This window comes from Meles meles, chromosome X (assembly GCF_922984935.1).
Source record: "Meles meles chromosome X, mMelMel3.1 paternal haplotype, whole genome shotgun sequence".
NCBI classification, from domain to species: Eukaryota; Metazoa; Chordata; class Mammalia; order Carnivora; family Mustelidae; genus Meles; species Meles meles.
Genome location: NC_060087.1, coordinates 113,423,904 through 113,435,178, shown reverse-complemented (window position 1 = coordinate 113,435,178; position 11,275 = coordinate 113,423,904). Strand labels below are relative to the sequence as shown.

The window sequence follows — 11,275 nt, the reverse complement described above, 5'->3', positions numbered from 1 at the left end:
TTTCATTTTTCCCTCCCTTCCCCTGTGATCCTCTGTGTTGTTTCTCAAATTCCTCATATCAGTGAGATCATATGATAACTGTCTTTCTCTGATTGACTTATTTCACTCAGCATAATACCCTCTAGTTCTATCTATGTTGGTGCAAATGGCAAGATTTCACCTCTTTTGATGGCTGCATAGTATTCCATTGTAGATACATACCACATCTTCTTTATCCATTCATCTTTTGATGGACATCTAGGTTCTTTCCATCATTTGGCTATTGTGGACATTGCTGCTATAAACATTCGAGTGCACATGCCCCTTTGAATCACTACATTTGTATCTTTAGGGTAAATAAACCCAGTAGTGTGATTGCTGGGTCATAGGGTAGCTCTATTTTCAACTTTTGAGGAACGTCCATGCTGTTTTCCAGAGTGGCTGCACCAGCTTGCATTCCCACCAACAGTGTAGGAGGGCTCCCCTTTCTCCGCATCCTCGCCAGCATCTGTCATTTCCTGACTTGTTAATTTTAGCCATTCTGACTGGTGTGAGGTGGTATCTCATCGTGGTTTTGATTTGTATTTCCCTGTTGCCGAGTGATGTGGAGCACTTTTTCCTGTGTCTGTTGGCCATCTGGATGTCTTCTTTGCAGAAATGTCTGCTCATGTCTTCTGCCCGTTTCTTGATTGGCTTATTTGTTCTTTGGGTGTTGAGTTTGATAAGTTCTTTATAGATTGTGGATACTAGCCCTTTATCAACAGATATTTTTGAATGAATAATGGGTGAATAGCATGTGAAGAAGGCTCACACATAGTAGGCAGCTGAAAAAATCTTAATGCCTCTTACTTAATACCCTAAAAGAAATTGAGTGACATGTTGGTATGACAATAAGACCTTCCAACTGGAATAAGAAACATGTCCTCCTTTGTCACCCACCTACCCTGTCACCCCTCTTGCCATTCCTCTCCTAGGACAGTTGAGTGTGTAATGGGAGTTGATTGTGCAGGGAGCAAAAGACCCCAGACAGCATGACTTTGGCCTCATCACTTCTGTCCACCCTTCTCAAAAACCTATGGGCAAATGACACAACTTGCAAAATTCAGACTGAGCTCCTGGTGAAACATGAGTATGTGCCCCCAAAGCATGCCACCCTCTTCAGTGACAGTGCATCAGGAAGAACTGAGGCAACACATTCAGCTCTGGGGCCAATAAGTTCTATTTAAGAATAGGATAAATAAATCTGCATGCCTGGGTGGCTCAGTCAGTTGAGCATCTGCCTTCAGTTCAGGTAGTGATCCTGGGATCCTGGGACTGAGTCCCACATTGTGCTCCCTGCTCAGCGGGAAGCCTGCTTCTCCCTCTCCCTCTACCTGCCACTCTGCCTGCTTGTGTTCTCTCTCTCAAATAAATAAATAAATAACATCTTAAAAAAATAAAGTTAAGAGACAGCCTGATGGAAAAAAGAACAAATTCAAAGATTAGAGTCCACTGGCTCTAAATTCCAGGCTTGCCAGTTATTGCTTAGGTGATCCTTGGGTAAGACCTTCCTGATCCTCACTTTTTTCATTTGCGAAACAATCTTTATTCCTTATCTGATAAAAATGGTACCCTCGTGATAGGTTGTGTGGAGATTAAATGAGGTGATTAACTGATGAGCGAAATATCTAACTCATAATGAACATTCAAAGAAAGCTCATTTTCCCAGAAGTCTCAGAACAATCATTTAAAGATAAATTGTTTACACAGAAGTCTCAAAGCAAAGATCAAAGATGGATACTACAGAAATTCAGAGACTTGATCAGGGGAGAGTGTCAAGATCTAATGGAGGCATATTTTCTGTGATGAGATTCTGTGGACAAAAACCAGGATTCCTGAGTTGCCTGAGTGAAAGGTAGGTGAAAAGTGAGAGACAATATGTGTAGCAATTAAGAGTCGGGCACTGAAGTCATGAATGTATGACCCGAGTTAACATCCCAGGATTGGTATTTGCTGACAGTTAATTTTTCTGAACCTCCATTTTCTTATCTGTAAAATGGAAATAATAATAAGAATTCCTATTTCAGAGGCTTTTGTGAGCATAAAATGTGATAACATATTCAGATCTTCTGAAAATGGGAAGAGCTCAATATGTGTAAGTTAAAACTTTTAGTATTCTGGGGCGCCTGGGTGGCTCAGTGGGTTAAGCCGCTGCCTTCAGCTCAGGTCATGATCTCGGGGTCCTGGGATCGAGTCCCGCATCGGGCTCTCTGCTCAGCAGGGAGCCTGCTTCCCTCTCTCTCTCTCTCTCTCTCTCTCTCTGCCTGCCTCTCTATCTACTTGTGATCTCTCTCTGTCAAATAAATAAATAAAATCTTTAAAAAAAAATCAAATAAGCCTTGTGTGAACTTAAACTTAAAAAAAAACAAAAAACAAACAAACAAACAAAAACCTTTTAGTATTCTTGGGATCAAAATGTTTGGAAAGAGGGGCACCTGAATGGCTCGTTGAGCATCGACATTGGTTTCAGCTCAGGTCGTCTCAGGGTTGTAGGATAGAGGGAGTCTGCTTGAGATTCTCTCTCTCCCCCTCTCCTTCTGCCCCTGCGCTCCCCTCAAATAAATAAATAAATCTTTACAAATAGCTAAATTAATAAAATGCCTGGGAAGAAAGAATGCATTAGAAAAAGTGGTCGTTTCTTCAATTCGAAGCAGAGGCAAAGCTTCATTTCTAGAGAGGTAGTTCTGCATGGTAGTTCTGAAAGTCAGTCCTACATAGAATTCATCCCTGAAGAGGAAAGCAGAAAGGATGGTCATGGGAGCACCCATAAGCTAGCAAGAATAGTCACTTTCACTTTCTTGAGTTATTTTGACAACAACATATGAAGTAAGTAACTGGAGTGTTTTAGATGAGGATTTGCCACAAGAAGATAAGGAGATGAAGTTTCTCATGCATGCATGTAGTTTATTAAGCAATTTCTCCTATAACAACCAGAAAGAATAAGGAAAGTGGGATACAGAAGAAGCCAAAATGGTGCAATTTTGGACTAAGTCCCAGCCTTAGCTTTATCCTCAGGTGAGCTCTGGCATGTAAACTACCCACTGGAGGTGGACTTTTATATTTATGCACCAGCCATGGGCTAAGAGCTGCCCTGGGGTGATGTAAACTCTTAGGCTTTTCTCATTTTCTGCTCTTTTAGGGAAAGTGGCACTAATCATCCAAGGGCCACCCTCTTAAAAAGAGCTTCAAGTGCTGGCCTTTAAGAGCAAAATGCACAGAAGCTAGGAAGATGGGTACACAAAAGTAGTAAAATGTACCTGAGGGATCGGTGCAAAGCACTGACACACTGTCAATGTTTGCTACCCAGTGTGTGTTATTCCTATCTTATAGGTGAGGAAACAGGTTCAGAGAATATCAACCATCACCCAGCAGGCAAATGATAGAACCAGAACAGCTACTATAATTTTTTAAAAGATGATTAATGGTGATTATCTCAGGTTTAATTAAATTCAGGTAACTCTAATTCCTTCTTTGTTTATGTTTTTTAACTTTGAAAAAAATGAATATTTATTTTTGTATGTACATAAAAATTATTTTCACGAGAGATACAGGAAATGATTAATCAATACACCTAAGAAAGTTCCTTTCCGCTCTGACTTTCTATTAAATCCATTGTAATAACGTGATTAACATCAAAGACTACTGGCACTTTTATAAGGAACACTTGAACAAAGGAAATACAAAACAGCCAGAAAACAATAAGAAGGCATTAGTAAGTTCTTACCCATCGACAATTACTCTAAATGTAAATGGATTAAATTCTCCATTCAAAAGTCATACAGTGGCTAAATGGGTTAAAAACAAGACCCAAGAATATGTTGCCTACAAGAGACTCACTTCAACTATAAGGACACACATAGGCTCAAAGTGAAGGGATGGAAAAAGGTAGTCCATGAAAATGGAAATCAAAAGAGAGCAGGGATGGCTGTCCTTACAGCAGATAAAATATACTTCAAGGAAAAAAAAAAAGAAGAAGAAAAACAAAAACAAGAAACTGTAACAAGAGACAAAGAAGGTCACTATATGGTGACAAAAGGGTCAATTCATGAAGAGTATGTAACAATTATAAATTGTTTAAATTTATAATTGTTTAAATTGTATAAATTTATAATTTTAATTATAAATATATATGAACTTAATCTCAGAGCATGTAAATATCTTAAGCAAATACTAACTGATCTGAAGGGAGAAATAGACAATGCAACAATAGTGGAGGATTTCAATATGCCACTTTCAACAGTAGATAGATTACCCAGATAGAAAACCAATAAGGAGCTTTGCGCAGTGGCAGTATCATAGCCAATGAGGTTTATCCGGGGCGTGATTATTGCTAATTGAAAACCAATAAGGAAATGCCGCACATATACTATACTCTAAACCCAATAGACCTAAAAGACATACACAGGACAGTTGATTTGACAGCACCAGTATATTCTTCTCAATTTTATGTGGAATATTCTCCAGGATTGATCATATCACAGGTCACAAAACAAGTCTTAGAAAATTTAAGAAGACTGAAATCATACTGAGTATCTTTTCCAACCACAATGCTAAGAAACCAAAAATCAATAACAGGAGAAAAACTGGGAAGTCCACAAATATGCAGAAATTCAACAAACTCCTGAACAATCAATGGGTCAAAGAAGAAATCAAAAGAAAAAATATTTTGAAACAAACAAAAATAGAAACATTGTATACCAAAATTTATGGGATGTTACAAAAACCCTTCTAAGAGAGAGTACCTAGCAATAAATACCTACATTAAGAAAAAAGAAAGATCTCAAACAACTTAACTTTATACCTCAAGGAACTAGAAAAAGAACAACCTAAGCCCAAATATAGTAGAATGAAGGAAATAAAGACTATAGCAGAAATAAGTGAAACAGGGGCGCCTGGGTGGCTCAGTGGGTTAAGCCTCTGCCTTTGGCTCAAGTCATGATTTCAGGGTCCTGGGACTGAGCCCCACATTGAGCTTTCTGCTCAGCAGGGAGCCTGCTTCACCCCCTCTCTCTGCCTGCCTCTCTGCCTACTTGTGATCTCAATCTCTCTCTGTCAAATAAATAAATAAAATTTTTAAAAAAGAAAAAAATGAAACAGAGACCAGAAAATCAATAAAAAAGATCAATGCGACTAAAAGCTCCTTTTTACTTTTTATTTTTATTTATTTTTTTAAGGATTTTAGTTATTTACTTGATAGAGAGCACAAGTAGGCAAAGTGGCAGACAGAGGGCAGGCAGAGGGATAGGAGAAGCAGGCTCCCCAGCTGAGCTGAAAGCTCAATGTGGGACTTGATCCCAGGACCCTGGGATCATGAACTGAGCTGAAGGCAGACGCTTAACTCATTGAGCCACCCAGGTGCCCCTAAAGGCTCTTTTTAAAAAATATATAAATAAAATTGACAAACCTTAGTGAGACTAAATAACAAAAGAGAGAGGACTTAAAAAACTAAAATCAGAAATAAAAGTGGAGACATTACACAGAAATATAAAGGATCATAGGAGATTACTAGGAACCGTTTATTATTATTAATTATTATTTATTACCGCAATAGGATAAACTTGAAGAAATGGATATTCTAGAAACAAAATCCCAAGACAAAATCATGAAGAAATAGAAAATCTGACCAGACCAATAACAAGTAACAAGATTCAATCTGTAATCGAAAATCTCCCCAACAGGGGTGCCTGGGTGGCCCAGAGGGTTAAGCCTCTGCCTTCAGCTCAGGTCATGATCTCTGGGTCCTGGGATCGAGCCCCGCATCGGGCTCTCTGCTCAGCAGGGGGCCTGCTTCTCCCTCTCTCTGCCTGATTCTCTGCCCACTTGTGATCTCTTTCTCTCTCTCTCTCTGTCAAATGAATAAATAAAATCTTAAAAAAAAAAAAAGAAAGAAAGAAAATCCCCCCCAAAAACCAAAGACCAGATGGTTTCCCAGGAAATTTTACCAAGCTATTAAAGAAAAGCTAAAGCCAATCCTTCTAAACACGTCTAAAAAACTGAAGCGGTGAAGGGTGTCTGGGTGGCTGAGTCTGTTGGGCATTCGGCTCTTGATTTTGGCTCAGATCATGATCTCATGGTCTGGAATCAAGCCCCATGTCTGGCTTCATGCACAGTAGGGAATCTGCTTAAGGATTTCTCTTCTCCCTCTGCTCCTCCCCCAGCTTGTGTTCTCTCACTCTCTCTCTCTCTCTCAAATAAATGAATCTTTTAAAAAATGGAAGAGAAGAGAACATTCCCAAACTCATTTCACAAAGCTAGCATTACCCTGATACCAAAGCCAGAAAACCACCACAAAAAATTACAAGCTAATATCCCTGATAAATACAGGTGCAAAAAAATCTCAGTAAAGTGTTAGCAAAATGAGTTCAACAGCACAATAAAAGGAATTGATCCCTGGGGTGCAAGGTTGACTCAACATATACAAATCAGTAGATGTTATACACCATGTTAATAGAATGAAAGATAATAATTATCTGATCATCTCAATAGAGGCAGAAAAGCATTTGACAAAACAGATTACCCTTTCATGATAGAAACTCTCAACAACTTGGGTTTAGAAGGACCATAACAACATATTAAAGGCCATATATGACAATCCCACAGCTAGTTTCATACTCAATGTTGGAAAACTTTTCCTCTAAGATCAAAAACAAGACAAGTTGGGGGCACCTGGGTGGCTCTGTCATTAAGCGTCTGCCTTCAGCTCAGGGGATAGGGCTCCCTGCTCAGCAGGAAACCTGCTTCTCCCTCTCCCATTCCCCCTGCTTGTGTTCCCTCTCTCACTGTCTCTCTCTCTGTGTCAAATAAATAAATAAAATCTTAAAAAAAAAAAAAGAACAAGAAAAGTGGTCCACTCTCATATTCCTAGTCAACATCATACTGGAAGTCCCAGCCAGAGCAATCAGGCAAGAAAAAGGAATAAAGTGTCCAAATCAGAATGGAAAAAGTAAATTTGTCACTGTTCGCAGATGATATGATCTTACACAGAGAACTCCTAAAGACTCCAAGAACTATTCAAACTGATCAACAAATTCAGTAAAGTTGCAAAATAGGAACTCAACATACAAAAAAGTTGCATTTTGATACTCTAACAATAAAATATCTAAAAAAAATAATGAGGAAAACAGTCACATTCACAATAGCACCTAAAACAATAAAATACTTAAGAATAAATTTAACTACGGTGCTGAATGCTCTGTAAACTTTAAACTATAAGACATTGAAGAGGACACAAATTAATGGAAACACACTACATGTTCATGGATTAGAAGAATTAGTGTTATTAAAATATCCATGCTATCCAAAGCCATCTATAGATTCCATGCAATCCCTATCAAAATTCCAGCGGCATTTTTCCCAGAAAGAAAAAAAAATCTTAAAATTTATATGGAACTACAAATGACCCTGAATAACACAAAGCAAGAGGCATCCCACTTCTTGACTTTAATTATACTACAAAGTTACAGTTATCAAAGCAGTGTGATACTGCTTAAAACAGTATCACAAAAACATAAAAACAGATGCATAAACCATTAAAACAGAATCAAAAGACCAGAAATAATCCCTGCCTGTACAGTCAACTAATATTTGACAAGGGAGTTAAAATACTCAATAGGGAAAGAATACCTTCATTGGTGGTGTTGGGAAAATTGGATGATCACATGCACAAGAATGAAATTGATCTTTATCTTACACCACTTATAAAAATTAACTTCAAATGGATTCAGGAATAAGGGGCATCCATGTGCCTTGGTAGGTTGAGCACCTGACTCTTGATTTCTGCTCAGATCATGATCTTGGGATCCTAGGATCCAGCCTCACGTTGGGCTCCATGCTCAGCAGGGAGTCTGTTTGGGATTCTCTCTCACCCTCTCCCTCTGTCCCTCTCCTGACTTGTGCTCTCTCTCTCTCTCTCTAAGATAAATAAATTTTTAAAAAAAATTAAAATAGGGCGCCTGGGTGGCTCAGTGGGTTAAAGCCTCTGCCTTCAGTTCAGGTCATGATCCCAGGGTCCTGGGATCGCGCCCCGCATAGGGCTCTCTGCTCAGCAGGGAGCCTGCTTCCCTTCCTCTCTCTCTGTCTGCCTCTCTGCCTACTTTTGGTCTCTGTCTGTCAAATAAATAAATAAAATCTTTAAAAAAAATTAAAATAAATGGACTTAAAGATAAGACTGAAGCCATAAAACTTCTAGGAGAAAACATAAGGAAAAAGCTACTTGACATCGATCTTAGTAATGATTTTTTTGCATATGACACCAAAAGCACAAAAACAAAACAAAAATAAATAAGTGAAACTACAGCAAACTAAAAAGTTTATGCAGAGTAAAAGAAACGATTAACAAAACAAGCAGACAAATGATAGACTGGAAGGAAATATTTACAAATCATATATCTGATAAGGGGTTGATATACAAACTATATAAGGAATTCATACAACTCTATAGCAAAACCCCTCCAACACACACACACACGCACACACCCCAATTCAATTAAAAAATGGGCAAAGGAAATGAATAGGAATATTTCCAAATAAGATTTACAAATCATCAACAGGTACATAAAAATATGCTTACTATCACTAGTCATCAGGGAAATGCACATCAAAACCACAGTGAGATATTACGTCAGACCTATTAGAATGGCTATTATCAAAAAGACAAGATATAACAAGTGTTGGCAGAAATGTGGGAAAAAAGGGAATCCTGGTGCACTACTTGAGGAAATGAAAATTAGTACAGGCACTATAGAAAATAGTATGGTGCTTCCTCAAAAAGTGAAAAGTAGACCTACCATATGTTCTAGCAATTCCATTTCCAGATATATATCAAAGGAAATGAACTCAAGATCTCAAAGAGACTTTGCAACCCCCCTATTCACTGCAGCATTATTCAGAATAGCTACGTTTTGGCTGTACCCATCTATAGACGGATAGGTAAGGAAGATGTGTTTGTGTGTGTGTGTGTGTGTGTGTGTGTGTGTGTGTGTGTGTATAATGGAATATTATTCAGCTACGGGAAAGAAGGAAATCCTCCCATTTGAGACAACTTGGATGGACATTGAGGACATTATGCTAAGTGAAATAAGCCAGACAGAGAATGACTAATATTGTATAATATTGCTTATGTATATAATCTAAAAGAGCCAAATTCACAGAAACAGAAAGAATGGTGGTAGCTGCAAGGGGCTGGGAGGCACGTGGAGTGGAGAGATGTTGGTCAAAGGGTACAAACTTTCAATTAGAAAATGAGTAAGTTCTGGAAATCCAATGTACATGGTGACTATAGCTAACAATACTGTATTGTATACTTCAAAGTTACTAAGACAGTGGATCTTAAATGTCCTCATTACAAAAAAGAAATGGTTATTAAGTGAGGTAATGGTGTTACCTAGCGCTGCTAAGGTAATCATTTTGCAATATGTAAGTGTATCAAGCCATCACGTTGTACACCTTAAATTTACACAATGGGAGATGTCAATTATATCTCAATAAACTTGGGGAAAAATAAGGGATTCCTGAAAAAGAATAACTTAGCCCCAGAGAAATAAGGCACTGATGATGAAATGATGGGAACTGGGGCCATAATTCTGGTCAGAATTTTTTTTTTAAGATTTTATTTATTTATTTGACAGAGATCACAAATAGGCAGGGAGGCAGGCAGAGAAAGAGAGAGAGGGAAGCAGGCTCCCTGCTGAGCAGAAAGCCCCATGTGGAAGCTCTATCCCAGGATCCTAGGATCATGACCTGAGCTGAACACAGATGCCTTAACCCACTGAGCCGCCCAGGCGCCCAGGTGCCCCTTTGGTCAGAATTCTTAACTTCTGTCCCTTAAGTCATGCCCCAGATCATTGTTTGGGTCTTAGGAGAAAGAAGTTGTATGGTGCTTTTTATTTTTGGTTTTGGTTCATTCTCTTTATTTCAACAAGATAATGGTAAAAGCTACATCGTATAGTCTTTGATTTCCATCCTAGCTCACAAACCCCGGAGTCCATTCCCCAGTCTCCGTCCCCTCTTATTCTGGCCCCTTGCCCAGCTCTCCCTCTCCACCTCCCTATGTGTGGGGGAACTAAGTGAAGACAGACCGGCCAGGCTAATTTTTCCAAGGGTGAGCTCAACTTTGGATTTTAACTTTAAAGTAGAATCTGAAAATTTCCTTTAGGACAGTTTCCTGTTTTGGATCACAGTCTATTAATAATGTGTTGCCAGCAATAACTGAAGGAATCAAGTCTAGGTGGAAAAAGAGAGGAAAAGAGAGAACTCCTTCTTTATTTACCATTTGAAACTTCAGCAAAGAGTGATTTATTCATATTTATTTCCTTAATACTCACCAGCTTGGCAAACATTTGTTGAGTGCCAACTGTGTACCAGGCACTTTCTCACAACCCTATGGATTAGAACTGTCGCCTTATTTTATAGGTTAGAAAATTGAGGTACAGGGAGCTGAAGTGACCTGCCTCGGGTCACATCGCTGGTAAGATTTAAAATAGATTCTTTGGTCACCAAAGCTACTGCTTTTTCCACCAGCCTTGCAGCTGCCTCCCCACTTGGAGCTGTTGAGGAGACGGCGCTGCGAGCTGTCAAAATCCTAGCAAAGGTATATATACTCTTGTCCATCAGATGATGGCATTTCATTGGCCTAATTTTACCAGCCTATTTATTTAGTGACATAGAATAAGTTAGTTCAATATAGACAAAGGCTGGTGTTTTGGGGCATCTTGCCCAATCAGAAATGCACTTTTTTAAATGTCTCCTTCAAAAACCAGTGTTTTACCTAATGTGGAAACCCTGGGAGCATTCCCACTGAAATCAGGAGAAAGAAAAGAATGTTCACTATTGCCACTATGATTTCACATTTCATTGGAGCTATTAGCCAATCCAATTAGAGAAAAGAAAGGAATTAATGTTGTAAGAATTGGAGAGGAAGAGATAAACCATTTCCGTTCACATATAATATAATTGTCTGATATCTTTTTTTAAAAGATGTTATTTATTTGCCAGAGAGAGAAAGAGAGAGAGAGTAGAGGCGGGGGAGGAGCAGACAGAGGGAGAGGGAGAAGCAGACTCCTCACTGAACAGTTTAAAAGTTTAAAATTCAGTTAAACTTGAATTTTATTGTATTATTTTTAAAAAGGCTTTTATTTATTCATTGGACAAAGAGAGCATAAGCAGGGGGAACAGCAGAGGGAGAGGGAGAAGCAGGGTCCCCTCTGAGCAGGGAGCCCAGTGTGAGGCTCAATCCCAGGATCCTGGGATCATGACCTGA

General features: G+C 38.9%; 1 pseudogene; it reads left to right on the top strand.

Annotated features, from left to right (window-relative positions):
* Nucleotides 1-4,291: 4,291 nt before the first annotated feature.
* Nucleotides 4,292-4,485, top strand: LOC123935609 (annotated as a pseudogene).
* The last annotated feature ends 6,790 nt before the right edge of the window (nucleotides 4,486-11,275 follow it).